General features: G+C 45.3%; 2 protein-coding genes and 1 long non-coding RNA gene across 5 annotated transcripts in view; 1 reads left to right on the forward strand and 2 right to left on the reverse strand.

The window, feature by feature from the left end:
* Positions 1–21,735, reverse strand: part of LOC117095266 (SH3 domain and tetratricopeptide repeat-containing protein 1-like) — a 563,227-nt gene that overhangs the window by 371,696 nt on the left and 169,796 nt on the right. The window lies entirely within an intron of this gene.
* LOC117095263 (ATP-dependent 6-phosphofructokinase, platelet type-like) overlaps positions 1–21,735 on the reverse strand; it is a 430,270-nt gene that overhangs the window by 278,967 nt on the left and 129,568 nt on the right. The window lies entirely within an intron of this gene.
* LOC117095281 lies at positions 7,335–21,169 on the forward strand. Its single transcript, XR_004441894.1, has 3 exons — positions 7,335–7,734; positions 18,073–18,261; positions 21,128–21,169. It is a non-coding gene; the product is annotated as an uncharacterized LOC117095281 (long non-coding RNA).

The raw sequence follows: 21,735 nt of genomic DNA on the forward strand, positions 1-21,735 counted from the left end.
GGTCTGGTTCTTGACATGTACACTTTTCAGATACTTGGTTTTGATTTTTATCATGGCTCCCCTGAGCAGCCATGGTTTGAAACTGCCTGGAGATGTGGTCTGGCAGGACAGTGCTATGCCCATCCTTCCTGCTCCTGCAGGAGGGGAGTCATCCTGGGACTAGAGGGCTTCGCTTGTAATCAGCTATCTCATAAGTGGATTTGATGCTGGTTTCGTTAGGTCAGGAAATTTCCCATTTGGAAGGAAAACTGATACTTGTTTTTGGGTTTTGCTGAGGAGCCACAGGGTTTAGAGCAGGGCCTAGAAGTTTGTTGAGACACATGTGAGTGCACGCAAACATCTTCCATGAAACATGGAAATAAACACAGTGTTCCAGAAAGGTCCCTGGCTTTGGGATATAAATATTTCTGTAACAGAATGGCACTGGATGTCTGCTGTATTTTTTTCTCTGCTACTTTGGCAAGTTTTATTTGGGTGTATGTCTCCTGTACAGAAGGTATGACATCACTTTTTGCCACCAAGTATTTACAGCCGTTGGTGCCTTCTATGTGGGTCACTTTTGTGCCGTGGTTTCTTTGGGGAAATTGTAGGTCTCCTACCCAAAGCACATTGCCCATTTCAAGGTGCTCCTGGTTTCTGAACACCTGTGGCAGTGCCTTCCATATGGGTGAAGCCAGCCGACAAAGTATCCCTCCCCAGGAGGTGGGGACTGGTGATTGCCTGAGTGAGGAGGCCGGGATGAGCCCTGGACTAGAACTTGTGACCGACTGCTTTTCCTTCCCCTCCTCTCCCTCCTATTTTCCCACCACCCCACTTTTAAAAAATTCAGCAAGTATTTTGGTTTCCTTTATTCGCTATTCCTTGCTAATCATATGCAGAGTGAGCCTGGGACAGTGGAAAGGAAAGTTCTACTTGTCTTCAGATGATCCTACCAGCCCCGCATTGAGGGGCTTCCGCCAGGCGGCATTGTGAAGTGGTGTTGTGGAGGTTCTCCTTTGAGTCCTCAGGGTTAACCAGCAGAGGCAGATGGTATTTAGTCCTGGCTAATGTTGAGGAAGTTGAGCTCAAAGTAGCTAAGGGAACTTCCCAAAGTCACATAGGAAGTAGCAGAGTAGAACGAAACACAGATTGTCTCTGAATCAGGCAGGTTGTCTGATTCCACAATGGGCTCTTAATTTTTGGAGGTCAAAAAGCTGAACAGACACAGGCATTTCTTTTTCTTTTTTTTTTTTTTTGAGCTAGGGTTTTGCTATGCTGCATAGGCTGGTCTAGGCTCAAGCTGTCCTCCTGCCTTAGCGTTCTGAGTGCTGGGCTTACAGGTTTGTGTCACCAAACCCAATCGAACAGACATTTCTTGAAAGAAGACATACAAATGGCCAAAAAATATGTGAAAAAAATGCTCAGTATCACTTATAATCAGAGAAATGCAAATCAAAACCACAGTGAGGTATCATCTCACCTGTTAGGATGAGTATTATCAAAAAGACAAAAAATAACAAGTGCTGGCGAGAATATGTAGAAAAGGGAGCTCTTCCACACTGTAGGGGGTGTACACTAGAGCAGGTGGCTGGGTGCAGGGTGCACACTGACATCCCAGCACTTTGGGAGGCCGAGGCGGCAGGTCACCTGATGTCAGGAGTTTGAAACCAGCCTGGCCAACATGGTGAAACCCCGTCTCTACTAAAAACACAAAAAATTAGCTGGGACCGGTGGATCACACCTGTAATCCCAGCACTGTTGGGTGGCTGAGGTGGGCGGGTCACTTGAGGCTAGGAGTTCAAGACCAGCCTGGCCAAGGTGGTGAAACTAAAAAATACAAAAATGTGCCCAGTGCAGAGGCGGGCGCCTGTAATCCCAGCTACTCGGGAGGCCAAGGCATGAGAACCACTGGAACCCGGGAGGCGGATGCTACAGTAAGCAAGCCGAGATTGCACCACTGTACTCCAGCCTGGGCAACAGTGAGACTCTGTCTCAAAGAGAAAAAAGAAAAAGAGTAAGAGTAAGCTAGGGCACCCACTATGGCAAACAGTATGGAGGTTCCTCAGAAAACTGCAAATGAAATTACAGTGTGATCCAGCAGTCCCACTACAGTGTAGATACCCAAAGAAAAGGAAATCAGTGTCGGAGGGGCATCTGCACCTCTGTGTTTCCTGCAGCACTGTTCACCATAGCCAAGACGTGGAACCAGCCTTGATGTCCAACAGCAGATGATGGACAGAGAAAATGTGGTCTTGATACACAGTGGAGTACTATTCAGCCATAACACAGGATGAAGTCCTGTTATTCTCAGCAACGTGGATGGAACTGGAAGATATTATGAAATAAGCCAGGGACAGAAAATTACACAGCACATGTTCTCTTACGTGGAAGGCAGAAAAGAGTGGATCCCATGGAAGTTGAAAGTAGACAGAGGCTCCTACAGGGTGAGAGGGGTGGGGGAGGAGAGAGATAGGGAGAAATTTGTTAAAGGATACAAAATTATAGCTGGATAGGAATAAGTTCTAGTGTTCTATAACATAGGATGACTATAGTTAACAAGAATATATAGTTTCAGGCTGGGCCCAGTGGCTCATGCCTGGAATCCTAGCACTTTGGGAGGCTGAGTTGGGTGGATCACCTGAGGTCAGGAGTTTGAGACCAGCTTGGCCAATGTGGTGAAACCCTGTCTCTACTAAAAATACAAAAATTAGCTGGGCATAGTGGTGGGTGCCTGCAAACCCAGCTACCAGGGAGGCCGAGGCAGGAGAACAGTTTGAACCTGGGCAGCAGATATTGCAGTGAGCTAAGATCATGCCACTGCACTCCAGCCTGGGCAACAGAGCAAGGCTTTGTCTCAAAAACAAAAAAAAAAGAAAAAGAATATATAGTTCCAGATAATTGGAGGAAGGGTATTGAACGTCACCAACGCAAAGAAATGATAAATGTTTGAGATGGCAGATATGCTAATTTCACTGATCACATACATTACATGTATTATAACATCACTATGTGTACTCCATACATATGTACAGTACACAATTATGTGTCAATTAAAAAAAAAAGCTGAACTTAGATTGGAATGGCTATGAAGTAGCTAACTTTTTCATATTTTCGATAGAGACCCTAGGCATTTATTTTAAGTAAACTACCCTTGGCTTCAGGAAATGTTTAGTACTTAAATTTTAGCCTTGCATTTTATAATACACAGAGATAAAACTGTAGGCTTGCTTTAGATCCAGTCACAGGGGTTTGCCGTGATGACTTTTTTATGTAATAAGGGGGAAATATGCCTTAATTAATAAGTATATATGCTCATTTTTCTCCCTCGTACACATTTTTAGTCATTGTCCAGGCATTGTGATAGTTATGTAAACAGTATGTGATATCTTAGGTAGGAATCAGAATTTTAAGGTAAGAATACTTAGAGTTATATATTTTTCAAACTTTCAAACTGGACATTTTACATGTCCATTATATAACGGTAATTAAATTTTCAAAAAGACAATACCTGTCTTTAATATGGATGATGCTCTAGCATTTTTTTCCCTTTGTTTTGGAGACAGGGTCTCACTTTCTCCCAGGCTGGAGTGTAGTGGTGCAATCATGGCTCACTGCAGCCTCAGCCTCGTAGGCTCGAGAGATCCTCCCACTTCAGCCTCCCAAGTAGCTGGGACCACAGGTATACAACACCACGCCCAGCTAACGTTTAAAACTTTTTGCAGAGACAGGACCTCCCTCTGTTGCTCAGGCTGGTCTGGAATTCCTGGGTTCAAGTGATTCTCCTGCTTCCTCCTCCCAAAGTGCTGTGATTGCAGGCATGTGCCACTGCCTGGCCCCATATAAGTGGGATGATGACTTTAGCCTAGGAGTTCCACACCAGCCTGGGTAACATAGCACAAGACCCTGTCTCTACAAATCTAAAAACATTAACTGGTCATGGTGACACCTGCCTGTGGTCCCAGCTACTCCAGAAGGCTGAGGCAGGAGGATAACTTGAGCCCAGGAGTTGAGGCTGCAGTGAGCTCTGATCTTGTCATTACTTTCCAGCCTGGGTGACAGAGTGAGACCTTGTCTCTTAAAAAAAGTTACTGGCTACCGGATTATTCATAGGAAAAAAACCTGAACTCTGATCTAAACCTCATACCTCGTACAAAGATTAACTCAAAATGGATCATGGACTAAAATGGAAAATGGAAAATAAAGATGAAGAGAGGAGCTAGAGACTGGGAACAAATCACATGTCTGATAAAGGACTCATATCTATAATATATCAAAAACTATCCAAATTCAGCAGTGAAACCAAATCATCTACTTTGAAAATGAATAAAAGACCTGAAGAGACATTTCAGATAACATACAAGCACATGAAAAGATGTTCAACATCATGAGCCGTCAGAAAAAATGCACACTAAAGCCACGTCACTATACACCTATCAGAATGCCTAAAATAAAAAGTAGTGACAAGACCAATGCTGGTGAGGATGCGGGGAAACGGGATCACTCACACTTGGCTGGTGGGAATGGAAGATGGTACAGCCATTCTGGAAAACAGCTTGACAGTTTCTTAAAAAACTAAACGTGCAATTGCCATAGGATGCAGCACTCACATTCATGGGCAGTTATCCCAGAGAAATGAAGACATGTTCACACAAAAGCCTTTATGTATCTGTTCATAGCTGCATTATTTATAAAGGCTAGAAACTGGAAACAGCCCGGAGACTGCTCAGCAGGTGAATGGTTAAACACACTGGTGCACTCAGGCCCCAGATACCACTCTGCAGTAGTTCATGACATCCTTGTTCATCCGTCTTTCAAACTAGAAACCACCATCATCCTTAATCCCCTTTTCTCCATCCTGGGTCTGAGTGGACTTCATTTTGCATTTCTCTCCAATGCATTTTCCCTCTGTCCTTTCTGGTTGTGCCTCATGCCTCATTTGAACTGTTGTAAGGGCCACCGAATTGTTTCTCTGCCTCATGATGGAATCCTTTCCACACTTCATGCCCCGCATTGCCATTGGAACAATCTTTCCAAAACATGAACAAACTAACTTAAAAGAAATATCCCAGGTAGCCTTCCAAATAAGTCTAAGCTTTCTGTTAGAAGTTTTACTTCTTGTCTATAGGGAACCCCAGGACTGTAGAGAGACAGATTTGCTGTCTGCATTTTAGATCAGGCAGAAATCCCTGGAGGGGCCCATGTGGAATAGTGGCACAAATACTGGTTCTGGAATCAGAAGCCCTCATATCCTGGTTCTAACACTAGCTGGATATTCTTAGGAAAGGTTGGTTTCAAACCTCAGTATGAGGAAGTATACTCAAGGGATCACACAAGGCCGCTGGGAGAAGCGGATGAGGGGCGTGGTGAACATGCTGTGGAATCCCTGAAGCACGTCGTATGTGTGAGAAGTGGAGCTGTGTGGATAGCGGTTCTGGAATCATTGTATGAAAACCATGGAAAGGGCCGGGCGCGGTGGCTCAAGCCTGTAATCCCAGCACTTTGGGAGGCCGAGACGGGCGGATCACGAGGTCAGGAGATCGAGACCATCCTGGCTAACACGGTGAAACCCCGTCTCTACTAAAAATACAAAAAATTAGCCGGGCGAGGTGGCGGGCGCCTGTAGTCCCAGCTACTCGGGAGGCTGAAGCAGGAGAATGGCATAAACCCGGGAGGCGGAGCTTGCAGTGAGCTGAGATCCGGCCACAGCACTCCAGCCCGGGCGACAGAGCGAGACTCCATCTCAAAAAAAAAAAAAAAAAAAAAAGAAAACCATGGAAAGCACATTCGTAGTTCTGCCTGATGATACCACTGGGCACCTGTGTTGTACATGCCTGCAACATGGGTGAGACCCGGGTCAGTACAGCTCACAGTTTGGTTTTCATGTAGATAGAAAGGCCCGAGAGGACCCTTCCCCCCTCCAGCTGTAGGAAGGAGGCGGCTGTCTCCTGCCTATATTTGGTGGGATTGTCTGTGGCTCCTTGAGGACAAGAATACAGGGAGTGGGGGAAGAAAGCCGGCCTGACTGCTCGCTAGTCAGCCTTCCCCCAGGGAGGAGTGGAGGGGTCATTTCGTGGTAACTTGCCATGTCTTTCTTAAGCCATCTGCTCTTAGAAATGACCAGGATGACAAGTAAAAGACCCATTAGAGACAGATGGGCTGTGTGTCCTGTACGTTTATGAATTTGTGGCCTCAGAGCTGCCAGGACTTCATAGCTTTCTGGGGAATGCTGGGTCAGCCAAGGGGCTGAAAATAGTGAGAGGTAGAAAATTCCCCCTCGCTGCTCTGGTCTGGGAGTGATGACTGAGGAGAGCGGCATGGAGGGCCCAGTCGTGGGGTCCCTCTCAAGCACACCCTCAGCACAGTGGGAATGCGGGTCTCAACCTCCCTAGGCCTCTGTGATTTTTCTCTATCACATGCTTACCTCCAGCAGGGATGTCTATGGTGATGAGATGAGGGATCATCATAGCACATGTGGCACTTAGTAGGCTTGTGGTGAGTGGACACTGGCGTCAGTGGAACAGGAGACTGGGCGCTGCGTGTGGACACACTCACGTGCTGGTGGCATGGGTGGACAGAGGAGAGAGGGACGCTCTGCAGTTCTCCTGTTGGTCTGTCACCCCCGCTGTTGTGAGCAGAATCCGTGAGTGTATTCTGTTGCCCCAGTCAAGTTGGTAGGCTGATTGCTCAATTTTCTGCTTCCACTTTTGATTTCTTAAGAATGGAAAAAGGAATACTTCAGTGACTTTTCTGGTTGATGGCATACATTCCTTGATATCACCTTAACGCTTTTTAATTTCTATGTATTTTGGATGTTGGAGCTTGCCTGACATCTGTGTTTTTATACCTCACTCTCTCGCATAACTGTTGGCCACACCAGGACCAGAGAGAAGTGACCAGACCGATTGGTAGCAGGGCTAGGACTGGAATTCCCCAGGCTTTTGATGCCCAGCAGGCTCTGTTTTCTGTATTGCACTGCTCTTCCTTATTTTGACACCTGTTAGGACAGTGGATGTGAAATGTAGCTGGGCACTTTTGGGGGTGTGCTAGGAGTGTGGCAGATGCCTCAGACTGGCATTTTCCCCTGGTTCTGAATTCTCATGGCTCAGAGTCAGTCTCTAGGCTACTGACCGGGAAGATACAGGAAGCTGTTTTGTATGGCAAACTATGCCAGGGCATTTTTTTCACCGGTAATTTATTGGTTTGGACTGGAATAAATCTCTGATATTGGTTTCTTTGCCAATATTATTAGGGAGTGGAGGCTGACTTGTTAACTTAGCCCGATTCGTAGTGCTTAGAATCTCGTGAGTGTGTGTTGAATTGAGCGGAAGTGTGAGAGCATCTTAGACAGTGGTTTGCAAACCTAGCTGCATCTGGGGGGCTGTGAAAAAAGCATGCGTGCTTACTCCAGACCAGTTGAAATAGAATCTGCAAGAATAGAGCCTGGGCAGCTATAGTGCTGTTAAAAACCCCCAGGTGGTTCGGATATACCGTAAAGGTTGAGAACCACTGCTCCACAGTGAATTGGAGGCCTGGATCATAGATGTGCCTTATGCTTTCACCAGCTTAGAATGGTTCTTGTGCTTTAGAACTGTGAAAAAAATGTTATGCAAACAAATGTGGAAATAGCCAAATGCCACATCCTGTTACTATCTGCCATGAAGTATATTTACCAGTTATTCACTCTATTCTGATCTCTACCCATTCCATCGTTTCTTCATGGAACAACAATTTGACAGTTGGTTATGCAGAACCAGAGTAAGTCTAGTTTGATTGGCAGGAAACGATTTTGGGTATGAAGTACTCTTTAGGCATTTATTGAACTCTTGTTTGTATCACCTCTGTGCTGGACCGTTTATAAATATTACTTCTTTAAGCAAGGCCTGTGGAGTCAGGCTGCCTGGGTTTTGCTAACTAGCTGTGTCATTTGGGGCAAGTTTTTAAGCTTATGTAAACCTGACTTTCATCTATGAAATGGGATGACAAGGGGTCATTATCATCTCACAGGATCGTGCAAATGTGTGTGTAAAGTGCTTAGTTTGGTGCCTAAGGCATAGCAACTACTCAGTAAAGTTATTATTACACCCTCATCATCAAATTTAAATGTAAATATTAAGAGTGGATAAATTTGTAAAAGGTACCATACCCTTACCCCTTGAACCAAAGGCTACTTTAGTTTTAAGCGGTTGGGTTAATTTATCACTTAAATATTGGCCTCATGAATACCTGGAATTTCAATGGAACGTAGCCAGAGGATTTCATAACTGGACCGTTGCCTCTGGAAGTTGGAGCTTTGTTTGGTTTCACTTCCTACACTAAGCATGTGGCTGTACGCACCTTTATGGTGACTTCTGGTACTGGAGAATCAAAGCTTCATTCGCTTCTTTGGAGGAGATGATCTTATGCTATACGAAGCACTCAGACTTCCTTAACTATGTCCCATCCAGACAAGACCAGGTGCTTCCCATGGCAGCCTGTCCTTTTCTTAGTTCTCTCATCAATGTAGCCTGTTCCTTCTATTCCTCTTTATACAAGAACTTCTCCTTGAACAAGGAATGTTGTTTTGTCACTGCTAGGTCCCCAGCAATTAGTAATGCCTAGCACATACTAGGTGCCTCCTGAATGTGAATAGGTGATAATCTAGCAGAACACAAGATAAATCCGTGGGTTGAGATTTAAGCTGTGTGGTATGAATGCTGCACTGGCAAACTTATTAAACCAATTTTCTTAATACAAGTTTAACATGTCTTAGTAACTGACTTAGTTCAGTAATCATTTACTGAGTGTCTTCTAGGCCAGACATTGGGAACAGAAAGGTAATAATATATGATTCCTGCCTCATGCGCAGGAAGTCTAGTGCGATGGACAGACACGTGCCAATGGCTGCCATGGAATATGGTGAGTATTAAGATAAAGGGGCACCCTGTGTGCCTTTGGAGCATAGAGCAGGGCTTGTGTTCTGGGAACATGGGCTCCATTTGCAAACACAATTTAAATTAATTTTTTTCTTTTTTTTTTTTTGAGACAGAGTCTTGCTGTGTTGTCCAGGCTGGAGTACAGTGGTGTGATCTTGGCTCACTGCAACGTGCTCCCCCCAGGTTGAAGCAATTCTCGTGCCTCAGCCTCCCGAGTAGCTGGGATAACAGGTGTGCGCCACCACGCCCGGCTAATTTTTGCATTTTTAGTAGAGATGGAGTTTCACCATGCTGGCTGGGCTGGTCTTAAAGTCCTGACATCAGGTGATACTCCCGCCTCGGCCTTCCAAAATTCTGGGATTATAGGCATGTATGTGTTCATCCTTTTAAATATCTGTGGGTAGCACTTAACTTTAAATGGGTACTAATTAAACTATTGAATGACTTTAGTGTGGATTGAATGATTTTGCTCGGGCCTCGTTTTTAATTTCCTCCATTAGAGGAAAAAAAAAAATGCAAGTTGAATATCCCTTATCCAAACTGCTTGGAACCAGAAGTGTCTCAGATTTTTTTACATTTTTGGATTTTTGAATATTTGTATTATACTTGCTGGTTGAGCATCCTGAATTCAAAAATCCAGAATCTGAGCTGCTCCAATGAACATTTCGTTAAGTGTCACATCAGCACTCAAAAAGTTGTGGATTTTGGAGTTTCTGGTTAGGGAGACTCATCCTGTATAGGTGCTGGATTGTTGCAGGAGTTCTGGACCAGAGGTTAGGTGACTAGGCTTTGGTTTTCGCTTTGTTACTCAACAGGCTGTTTTCTTCCATAAGCTCAGCTTTAGATCCCCCGGTTGTCAAAGAAGGGGATGGGCCATCTGATGTTTAAGGCCTCTGTTAGTTCTGACTTGGAAACACCTGGCTTCAGTTCATCTTCCTTAGGAGTGAATAAAGAATATGGGAATTTTGAAATTGTTAGTCAACAGTTACAGGGTTGTTGCAGCCTGGTTTTGGGTAAAGGTCATCTTTAGTGAGCCCGGGGAGAAGCACTGGTTTAGCTGTCAGCTGAGTAGGGTAAGCTGTCCTCTTAATTTCCCTCTGTTTTAGTGAAAGCATTGTTAAGGGTCACAGCGTGAGTGGAGCTGGCTGGACAGAGGAGGGGAACTCACTGTTACAGGTTATATTGAATGTCTTTTCAGTCACTAAATGCTTTTTATGATATGTTTTTCAGGATTTCAGTGTTGTATGATTTCTCTGTGTTAAGGACAGGAAATTTAATATCAGCAAAAAAGAATGCTCTTTCTTTTTTTTTTTTTTTCTTTGAGATGGAGTTTCGCTTTTGTTGCCCAGGCTGGAGTGCAGTGCCATGATCTCGGCTCACTGCAACCTCAGCCTCCTGAGTTCAAGCGATTTTCCTGCCTCAGCCTCCTGAGTAGCTGGGATTACAGGTGCCCGTCAGCATGCCCGGCTAATTTTTGTATTTTTAGTACAGACGGGGCTTCGCCATATTGGCCAGGCTGTTCTTGAACTTCTGACCTCAGGTGATCCTCCTGCCTCGGCTTCCCAAAGTGCTGGGATTACAGGCGTGAGCCGCCACGCCCGGCCTTGAATGTTCTTTCTATGGGAATCTACAAAAGCCAGCTTTGGAGTCTAGTGGCAGAAAACCTCTTCTTCATTGTTTAGCTGTGCTGTGAGCTTGGAGGGCTTCAAGCCCAGCTGAAAAAGCTGTAGTATTTTCTGTCAGTTGGCTGTCTTGGAGAACTTAATGAGCACTGGGCTGGAGTGATACTGTCAGAGTTGATGAGCTGTTGGAGCCTCTCGAAGCCTAGATACTGGGGTTGCCCAAATACATCGGCTGGACTCACTATTTCCCTCGGGAGTAAGGGCGTGGAAAATGCTGTGGTCTTAACTCTGCTCTTAATTTTACAGTGCTGTTATGAATGGTAAGAATGATTTCATACGTTTGTATTTTGCTTCGTAATTCACAGAGAATTTTAAAATCCATTATCTGATTTTATTCCCTCAGCAGTTCTGTGAAAAAGGCAGAGCAGTTTTCATATCTTCTGTTTTCCCGTGACTCTCTTGTGGCTCACAGAAGCTAAGAGCCTTCACCAAGGTCATAGGGTGAATGAGTCGCAGAGCTGGGAGTAGAGGCTCAGGCTTCTAGGGACCCTGTTTCTTCCTCGAATAGCTCGCTCTGGTGGCGCTATGCACAGGTAACTGCTCATGCTCGGTTTGGTCTTTTGTAAATCTCTGCCCCATTTCGGGGGCGGTTCTTGGGAGGCTTCTATTCATTTTGGAGCATTTAAGTATCTTGTCCTCTCTCCCTCCTCCCAGATGCATGGGCATTTCTACAGGCCCCTAGGCTGGCCCTTGTGCGTGGGGGCGTCTCCTGCCTCCACGTTGTTTGTATGCCCCTTCTGAAGGTGCTCTTCCCCGCATGGAGCCCCCTCGTGCCTGCCTCCAGACTGCAGGCTGTTCGGTAAATGTTACTGACTCAGCATCATTGTTTTCTAGAAATGGGACGGGCCAAGTTCTTTTCTGGCCAAGTTCTTTTCTGTGTGAAGGCTGCGATTGTATCATCTTGCCTTCCCCGTGTGTGCTCCTTGAGGGTGTCGCTGTGCTGCGGTCATCTGTGTTCCCTAGGCTGCCTCCCTTGGAGTCCGACCGTAGCAGACATGGAGTCAGTGCTCATGGCCTAAATGAGAGGAAGACCAGCAGAGCCATTAAATCTGGAAAATGACAAGTGAGGGAAAGGAATTTTTATTTAAGGCATGTGAAAAAGAAATCTTTTTAGAAAAGTTGACCTGTTTCTCAATTGGAGTTGAATTTCAGCTCAGAAAAGCAGCTGTGTGCCCAGAGGGCTTTGGGATTTCAGTTTGTGACAGATGAATTGAATTTGTTGTTGTATGAATGTATTATCCTTTTGTGGTTTTATTAGGCCTTTCTCCCAAATGGAATTGATTTTTCTGTAAAAGTCACACTTCCTTTTTGAGAAGTGTAACACTAATTGTATGGGATGGTCTCCCAAAAGATTACCTGCCAGGAACCAAACACACTGCCTCAGACTCACGGCCCCTGGTTTCTGCCTGTGCAGCTGCAGGGCAGAGAGGCACCCTTGAGCTGAAATCAAGACGCATGTCTGCATCTTCTTTCTTGATTGCTGTTCCGTCTCTGAGCCGGCCTACCTTCAACGTCTAGGAGCTTGGTGTGTGTAGATACATTACGGTATGGAGGAGGGATACGGTGTTGCAACAGCCAGGAGACTCGCTGAAGTCTCTGTTCTCTTCCTGCTCACTGCTCTGACTTTGTATAAGTCACCTTTGTAGGGCTGTGGACAGTGGCTTACACCTGTAATCCCAGGACTTTGGGAGGCTGAGCCCAGAGTTTGGAACCAGTCTGGGCAACATGGTGAAACCCCATCCCTAGAAAAAATAAAAATTAAAAAATTAGCCAGGTGTGGTGGCTCATGCCTGTAATCCCAGCTACTGGAGAGGCTGAGGTGCGAGGATCACTTGAGCCCGGGAAGTTGAGGCTGCAGTGAACCATTATCACACCACTGCACTCCAGCCTGGTCAGAGCAATACCTTGTCTCAAAACAAACAAACAAACAAACAAACAAAAACCCATTTGTAATAGTGGCAGTAGTTAACTTTTGAAAGTTTGGAGAAAAGTTCCTAAATAACCTGTGACCATGGACAACTTACTTAGCCTTTCTCTGCCTTAGTTTCCTCATCTATGAAAAATGAGAGAATACGGTACTGATCTTACAGGATTTCAACGAGAACCAAACGAGATCAAACTCAGAGCCTGGCACATCGTGAGTGCACACTCAATGTTATTATTTCAACATTTTAGAGGAAAGAGAATGCTAATGGGTCATTATGGATAAACATAGTCTATCACTGGTGTTACTCATGGTATTGGAAGGAACTTGAATTCCATGAAGATAGTGTGATGGAGAAAGTATTTTGAACATTGGCAGTACTTATTCAAAGAACAAAGGACGTGTCTGTCCTGTGTGGAGAGCCGTTTCTGCTCGTTTCTTTAAATGCTATGGGAAAAGAAGTCGACCCTGTGCTCTCTGCCGGACAGCTTCAGTCTCCGCGTATTGATTTGGCCAATTGTCGCTCACTGTCATCGTGGCAGCAGCAATTGAAAGGACAGCTTGTCTTGATTTGTATTTTTGGGTGTTTGTGCTCTTTATAGACAATTAAGACATGGAAGCCTGTTTATGGCAAGCTGGCAAATTCAGCAAAACATGGAAAAACCTGTTAGCACAGTTTGCACGTGTGCGGGCACAGAGCAGCCAAATGAACACACACGTTTTCATATATTTGAAAAACTCTCAAAAAAAAAAAAAGACATTAAACCATTGCCCAGATGGCTTATAGGGCTAGAGCTTTTTCCTTGAAGTACATGAGTATGGCTGTCAGACATCTGAAACCCGAAGCCATCTTAAAACATCATTTTGATGCTACCCCCTACCCGCCCTTTTTTTCCATTTTAAAGGGACAAGGATCCAGGAAGGACAGTATCAGCTTACAAAGGCTTTTGTTACAATTAATCCTTCATGTTCTTTCTTTTGGTATCTTATTCTCTGTTTACATTTTATTTTTATTTTTTATTTTTTGGAGACAGAGTCTTGCTCTGTCACCCAGGCTGCAGTGCAGTGGTGTGATCTCAGCTCATTCCAACCTCTGCCTCCCAGGTTCAAGGGATTCTTGTGCCTCAACTTCCTGAGTAACTGGGATTACAGGCATGTGCCACCACGTCCAGCTAATTTTTATGTTTTTAGTAGAGACAGGGTTTCACCGTGTTGGTCAGGGTGACCTTGAACTCCTGAACTCAGGTGATCTGCCTGCCTCAGTCTCCCAAAAAGCTGAGATTACAGGTGTGAGCCACAGCACCCGGCCGCTGTCTCCATTTTGTAACACTAGCGTCACCCCAGTGTAGGGTGGCTAGGGGTATTCTTCTTTCCTGTTTCCTGGTGTATTTTCCTCTACAGCATTGATCACTCTTTAACATACTTTTTGGTTGTCTGTCTACCTACAAAAATATATGTTCCCTGTTATATCACCAGTGCCTGGCACGTAGATAGTTAGTCAACATTTGTTGAATGAATGAATGAATGAATGGGCTGAAAGAACCTTATTCTTCTTTCTTCTGTCACTTCACACCAAATGCTTTTGGAAAATGCTATGTGAACAGGAATCGTAAGCAGGAGAGGTTACACACATTGCTGTGGGATAGCCCATCATCCTCAGATACTTGTCTGGAAGGAGGTGGAGTACTTCAGTAGAAATGATACAAGATAACTTCTTCAGGAAATCAGCCAAGTGTCACCGCTTTTCACATAGGCGTGTGATGTTTGCGTATGTGTGTATGAAGAGCTGTCATGGCCTAGAATCACGGGCCTTTAGATCCCTTGTACAGATAGAAAAGTAAAGGCCGAGGCCCAGGAGAGCTGCAGGCCACCAAGGTAGAGTCCCTGTCTGCCCTTCTCAGTGTCCGGTCACTTCTCACTGCACTCCCCTCTTTACTGCTAAAGCCACCTTCCCTGATTCTGAATGTGTAACCACGAGGGAGAAAATGTACTCCAGGCTCACAGTTTGTGGAGAAAAATCCCAGCAGCTGAAAATAATGTTCACAAAGTTTGTACCTAAAAAAAGTGGCCATTTCTATCATGTCTTTAAATGTCCCTGTTTCTCATACATTTTATAAACAAGACAGTAGAAGGAGATTCGGGAACAGCAACTTTAGAACAAGGGGGAAAAAATCACACCTAGAGGACTCCAGTTTCTGTTTTCTTCTCAGTTTAGGGCTGAGGCACTTTAGCTTCCTGTCTAAGGGACCACTCAAATCTGATTAGAAGCCATTGTGGGCTGGTAATTATCCATAATTTTAGGAAGAGAGATGCTGCACCAACTCTGTTCTCTAAAAGCAGACTTATTAATTTTAAATTTGCATGGGAGGAGAAGAGGTGGTGACGTGGGATAAGCATTCAGATGCTTGGTCATTGATAGCTTTTTACTTCCACATATCACATGGGGATTTGGAACCCGGGAAGCCCACTGAGAACTGATGATTATCTGTCCCCTAAACAGCTGGAATCTTTTTCATCCTGAGCTCAGAAAGATTGCTCCTACTGCAGCCAAGGAAGACAGGTTGTTGGCTGGTTAGAAATCATGGTAGGTTATTTTCTCCACCCGCAATTCGCAGTTGGAAAGCAGAGCTATGAAAAAGTTGTCTTCTCTATTGTATTTCAAATCTGGGTGTTTAAAAAATTATGTAAGCAAATTAGGCATTTCTTTAATGGTAGTTGTGTGTGTTCTTGATGCGAATGAGAGGTGCATTCCCTTGTAAAATCCCTGGGACTTTATAGGAAGGATGTGAGCCTTAGAACAGAAGTTGCTTTTCTAGATGATCATGTAGACATGATGCTGAGCACTAGACAAAGATGTTGATTGAAACGATTTAAAAAAATTTTGTCTGAGTTCAGATTTTACACCAATATTTAGAAAATCAGCAAAAGAACTTGGAGGAATGTTCTCAGGCATGCAGTTCAGCCCCCTGCCCACATTGTCATAAAATCCGAGTGTGTGTACAGGGAGGTGCATTCCTTTCTGTTCTCATCACAGGTCCTTTCCTGGCTCTGCACCTGCCTGTCATGCGCATCCCTGTGAAGAGACCACCAAACAGGCTTTGTGTCAGCAATAAAGCTTTTTAATCACCTGGGTGCAGGCGGGCTGAGTCTGAAAAGAGAGTCAGCAAAGGGAGATAGGGTGGGGCCATTTTATAGGATTTGGGTACGTAAAGGAAAATTACAGTCAAAGGCGGGTTGTTCTCTGGTGGGCAGGAGTGGGGGGTCAGAAGAAGCTCAGTGGGGGAGCTTTTTGAGCCAGGATGAGCCAGGAAAAGGAATTTCACAAGGTAATATAATTGCTTAAGGCAAGGACTGGCCATTTTCACTTCTTTTGTGGTAGAATATCATCAGTTATCTATCATCAGCACATTTGCACTTCTTTTGTGATTCTTCAGCTACTTCTGGCCATCTGGGCATATACGTGCAAGTCACAGGGGATGGGATGGCTTGGATTGGGCTCAGAGCCCTGACATTGCCCTCTTCCCTACCTTCCCTACCTTTTCCCTCCTGTGCGACTATCTCACTAAGTGAATGGCCTCAGCCACAGCTTCTCTGCAGCTGCATCAGACTGTGGTGACAGGAGTGGTGGCTGCTGCAGGGCGTACTGTCCCCACAGAGCCCAGTCTTGCTTGACGCTGCAGCCTGGTGATCATTTTGCACGAAAAGTATGTAATTCTACAGAATGAGAGCCAACATGCTGGGGATGGGGCGTCTTTATCACGGTGTCTACATATTTTAATCTTGGGTAGAAAGTATGGAAAAGTATGTGATACCTGTGGTTTGATGTCAGACGGACGTTGTGAACTTGATGTGGACTGAGGATGTTAAGGTGCAAGAGGCACCCCGGCTTCATTAAATGAGACTTCCCCATCTCCCTGCCAGGCACGCACAGGTGTATGGCCACATTTTATGTGTTATCCTTATCTAGAGTGCGCCTTGTTGCCGTGCTTAAAGCTACATGATGATATTCTGTCTCATAGAGTAGGTCCCAAACCGCATTCAACACAGAAATGTACTCTTGCTATTATACATAGAAAGTGCTTTCATATAGCAAGTGGGAGAGCAGTCCTAAAATCTGGGCTGGAATCACAGAAGGAAGGCTTTGGAAAGCAACAAATTCCCTAGTCCAAAGCTGGTTTTTGATGAACCTAGAAACAGGACCAAGAGAAGTGAATTTGCCTAAGGCCGTGACAGTGTCTCACGGCAGCATTTGAACCTAACAGTTTCTTGACCTATTTGTTTTTTTTTTTTTTTTTTTTTTTTTTTGAGACGGAGTCTCGCTCTGTCGCCCGGACTGGAGTGCAGTGGTCGGATCTCAGCTCACTGCAAGCTCCGCCTCCCGGGTTTACGCCATTCTCCTGCCTCAGCCTCCGGAGTAGCTGGGACTACAGGCACCCGCCACCTCGCCCGGCTAGGTTTTTTGTATCTTTTAGTAGAGACGGGGTTTCACCGTGTTAGCCAGGATGGTCTCGATCTCCTGACCTCGTGATCCGCCCGTCTCGGCCTCCCAAAGTGCTGGGATTACAGGCTTGAGCCACCGCGCCCGGCCGACCTATTTCTTTAAATGATTAGTCATGCTTCCTCTGATTCCTGTATAAACATATTCCTCATTCATTCTTTTGTTTCAGTGAATTATTGCAGTGCTACCATGTAACAGTATTTGAGTCAAAATGTAGCAGTGTTGATCACTTTCCAAGGTTTTTAGTTGCACACTTTTTCAAAGTTGTGCTTACAGTTTCTTGTTGGTTGTAAGGTGTCCTTTCAGAAGCCAATCGTGTGGTGTATTTATGTTGATTGTTGGAGGTAGTTGGTTAGAATCTACTTGAGTGGCTGGTGTGGGCCTGGGGCACAGTGACTACTGCCTGCTTCATGGGCACAGATGAAGTAATTGCTTCCTGGGAAGTACCATCCTCCTGGCCACACTCTCCAGCCCATTTCGTTTGTGTTGGTTTCCTCGCATCTGCACGTTTCTGGCTTCATGTGAGTCTCGTTTATTTGAGCATATGACTTCAGGCAGTGGGGAAGAATGGCCATATTAGGACAGAGATGCACACAAAGGAACAACTGGCTAAATGTGAGTGAAGACATTCTTAGGGGGACTTCATTTCTTTTATTCTGTAACAGGCAGTCTGCGAAGCATTCTGGACACGTGGCCTGCGCTGTCACAGTTCCTCCTTGCAGGGTCGCAGATGTTTGGAGATTGTAGTGATAACCGTTATCATTGAGAATGTCATTCTCGCAGGCTCTAATAAGTCAGGATTTATTCAGTGTTAATTTGTTAAAGACAACTGTATTTCTAGCCGAATCCATGTTAGACGTTTCTCCTGGCAGTGTTGCTGAGGCTATTCCCGTGGCTGAGTCTTAAGGAAGCACGCGCCTTTGAATACTGCTGAAGCTGTGACTACCCAAAGCGCACCGGAGTACTTTTGCCATATGGAGTGTTAGTCACTGATACACGTCTCAGTCAGACCTGATGGATTCCTGACCCCTTCCTTTTTTAATTTTTTAATTTTAATTTAAAGTTTTGTTTTTTAAGAGCACAACCCCTCAGGTGGCCACCATGAATCTCTGGTGTTTTCAGTTGGCTGCAGCCTATTTGCCATCTCTGGTTCAAACATATTGGAAGCCTGATGATGCTTCCCTCGGTTGTTCTTCTGCTGTGTGACCTCCGCGCCCGCAGGGTTCAAGACTGTCAGAGCTGGGAGCCCCCTTCACAACTACCAGGGTTCCCGGAACCTCCTTTATCTAGCCCTGGGGATGGTAGAGATGTCATCAGAGGCGGAGGCTTATTAGGTTTACATGCCATTGATAATGAATGAGGAGGTTTTCTTTTATATAAGGGGAGCTTCTTCTAATGTGCTTTAGTAGGGTAAAGAAGCTTTTGAGGTTTGCTTTCTCTGGAAGGATAGTTTGTGATCCTGTCCTTGCTTTCAACAAAAACATAATTTGCATACCAGTGAATGTTGTATTACTGAGCACTGGTTGACAAACGGTTCTTAACTCGTCATTCACTCAGCCACTGTTTCTTGAATGGCATGTGTGCCAGCTGTAGTAGGAACTTGCTAAGGCTCTAGGACTAACCCTTATGAAATGGGGGTCCTGCGGGAAGCAAATGCATATAACTATAAACGTTTGTGGGGATATCAGAGGGGGTGTCTATAGGTGCAAAACTTCATTCACTCATTGTCCTATCTAGGAGGTTTTGTATCTTAGCAGCGTGTTCCATAGTAACACATTCCTGTATCAAAATATTCATCATATTATTTTGAAATTCTCTGCTTAGGTATGTATTTTTCCCACTAAGTTTAGAACTGGTTAAGGAGTGGCTATGGGGTATGTAATATATGTACACACACACACACACACATATATATTACCATTGTAAATATACAATATATATTTATATATATACACACATATGTATTTCTCCCTCTCTATATATACACACAACACACACACACACACATATATATACACACACACATATATGTGAAATACACACACACACACACACACACTTCTGCCAAGCACAGAAAGTCAAAACTAGGCAAGGGTTCTTTTAGGGTTCATGAAAAAATAGTTGTGCTTAGTTGAGAGCGTCCTTAAGTTGCCAGGGGAAAGACAGGATGGATTCACAAAGGGAGATAGGTTTTTTTTTTTTCTCCTTTGTTTAACTCTTGAATTCAAAATAATCCAGACTTATGGCAAAGTTGCAAAAATAGTACAGAGAATTCCCGTATGGTCTTCCCTCAGGTTCCCCAAACATTTCTACCCATTTGTACTTTCTTTTTCTCCCTCTGTAGATATAATTTTTTTTTTTTCTGAAATGTTTGAGAGTGGAAGGTAGAATACAGGGCAGGGTGAAAGGCGGAATGAGAGAGAGGGGGGTTTGAAGGCTTTTTTTTTTTAACCTTCTGAGATGGAGTTTCGCTCTTGTCACCCAGGCTGCAGTGCAATGGCACGATCTCGGCTCACTCTAACCTCTGCCTTCTGAGTTCAAGTGATTCTCCTGCTTCAGCCTCCCGAATAGCTGGGATTACAGGCACCCACCACCATGCTCAGCTAATTTTTTGTATTTTTAGTAGAGGGGTTTCACCACGTTGGCCAGGCTGGTCTTGAACTCCTGACGTCTGATGATCCACCTGCCTTGGCCTACCAAAGTGCTTGGGATTACAGGCATGAGCCACTGTGCCTGGCGATTGGGAGGCTTTTGCAGTAACCCAGAGCGCTATGAGGGCAGGACCTGGTTGGAAATGATGAGGAAGGTGAGAAGTGGTTAGGTCCGGCATATATTTTGAAAGGAGAGTTTAAATGGGTTGGATGACAAGAGAGAGAAAAAGAAGTTTTAAGGATGATGTCAAGGATTTTGGACTGAATAACTGGAAGACAAGAGATGCTGTTATTGGGATGGGGAAGACTATGGGAGGAGTGGGTTATAGCAGGGGGAATCAAAAGTGCGTTTTGGGCATGCTAAATTTGAGGTCCAAAAAGAGATGTTAAGAAGTGTTGGCCGGACACGGTGGCTCACGCCTGTAATTCCAGCACTTTGGGAGGCTGAGGCAGGCAGATCACCTGAGGTCAAGAGTTTGAGACCGGCCTGATAATTATTAAAATCGATCATTGATGTTTACTAATTAATCATATTATTGCTTCTAATACCGTAGGGAGTGTACACCTACCTGTGATGTTTTTCCTAATATCCAGGGACAGAGGACATGATCTTAGTTTTAATATCGCAGTAGGTGTACACTCACGCTGTGACACTGATCCTAATATCCAGGGGGTAGAGTATGACATGACTCCCAACATAGCAATGAATGGACAGCCACCCGGTGATATTGCTTCTAATATTCATGGAAGAAGCATATGATATTACTCCCAATATCGCAGGGAGGATACAGCTCTTCTGTGATACGGTTCCTAGTATCCGGAGGAGGAGAGGATGATAATAGTTCCAGTATCACAGGCTGTGTTCACCCGCCCTGTAATGTTGTTATGAGTATCCTGGAAAGGATATGACTCCCCGTAGAGCAGGAGGCGTACATCCAGTCTGGGATATCGTTCCTAATATCCATGGAGAGGAGAGGCTGATATTACTCTCAATATGGCAGGGGGTGTACATCCACCCTGTGATATCCTTCTTCATATTCCAAGGCTGAGAGGTTGATATGACTCCCAGTATCGCAGACACTGTACACCCCCATGTGATACTCTTCCTGGTATCCGGAAGGGGAGAAGATGGTATTAATCCCCATATCACAGGAGGTGAACACCTGCTCTGATATCTTTCCTAGTATGCAGGGGGAGGGGGATAATATTATTCCAATATTGCAGAAGATGTACACGCCCCCCCGTGATATTGTCCTTAATATTCCAAGGCACAGAAGCCGATGTTACTGCCAATATCGCAGAAAGTGTACACCCCCCAGTGATGTTGTTCCCATGATCAAGGAGGGAAGAGGATGATATGACTTTCAACCCCTGCACCCTGCAATGCTCTCACCCTGCAACACCGACACCCAGCTCAACCCGACATAAGACCAGAGGTGCTGGCTGGGGGTATTCATTGCTTCTCTTTTCTCTCTTGCCAGACTCAGTAGAGGAAGATGAGACTGAGCAGCCACAGGAACAAGGTGGGTTTTGCAGGTGGCTCAGGCTTCCTCTGGTTATGAGCTGGGCCTTGGGGTAACGCCGGGGGAGGTGACAGAGCTGAGTACGGTGGGCATTGGATGGGGCTGTCACCCCTCTGTGGTGCGGGCTGGGGGCTTGGGGGACGTTGACTGAAGTGGGTCTGAACCTCTCGTCTACTCTGACACTGGAGGCTGTGGGGTCCCACACATCTTCCAATGAACATGCTGACCCCCGCCTGGTCCCCGACCAAGATGGGACATCCTTTCCACTGCTGGGGCCCACATGGAGCTGTGGGTTCCTTTCTCATGACCTGGAGAAGCTGCAGTTCGCCCTGTGCTCTGCCTCAGAAATGGGAGGCCACACTGCCCTCAGCGGGTAGCAGAATTCAGAGCCTTAGGTTGCAGGGGCCTCAACTGAGGTCCCTGAAGGGTCTGTTCTTTCCTGAGGGGCTGATTCAGGGAGGCCCTCCCGTCTCCGCTCTGGGGCTCTGTCTCTTCCTCTCACACAGGGTCCGCATGTGGACAGCCTGGTGATGTGGACGCACCAAGGGCCCTTGGAAGTTCCCTGG

Source organism: Trachypithecus francoisi, unplaced genomic scaffold (assembly GCF_009764315.1).
Source record: "Trachypithecus francoisi isolate TF-2019V2 unplaced genomic scaffold, Tfra_2.0 Lachesis_group13, whole genome shotgun sequence".
NCBI lineage: Eukaryota > Metazoa > Chordata > Mammalia > Primates > Cercopithecidae > Trachypithecus > Trachypithecus francoisi.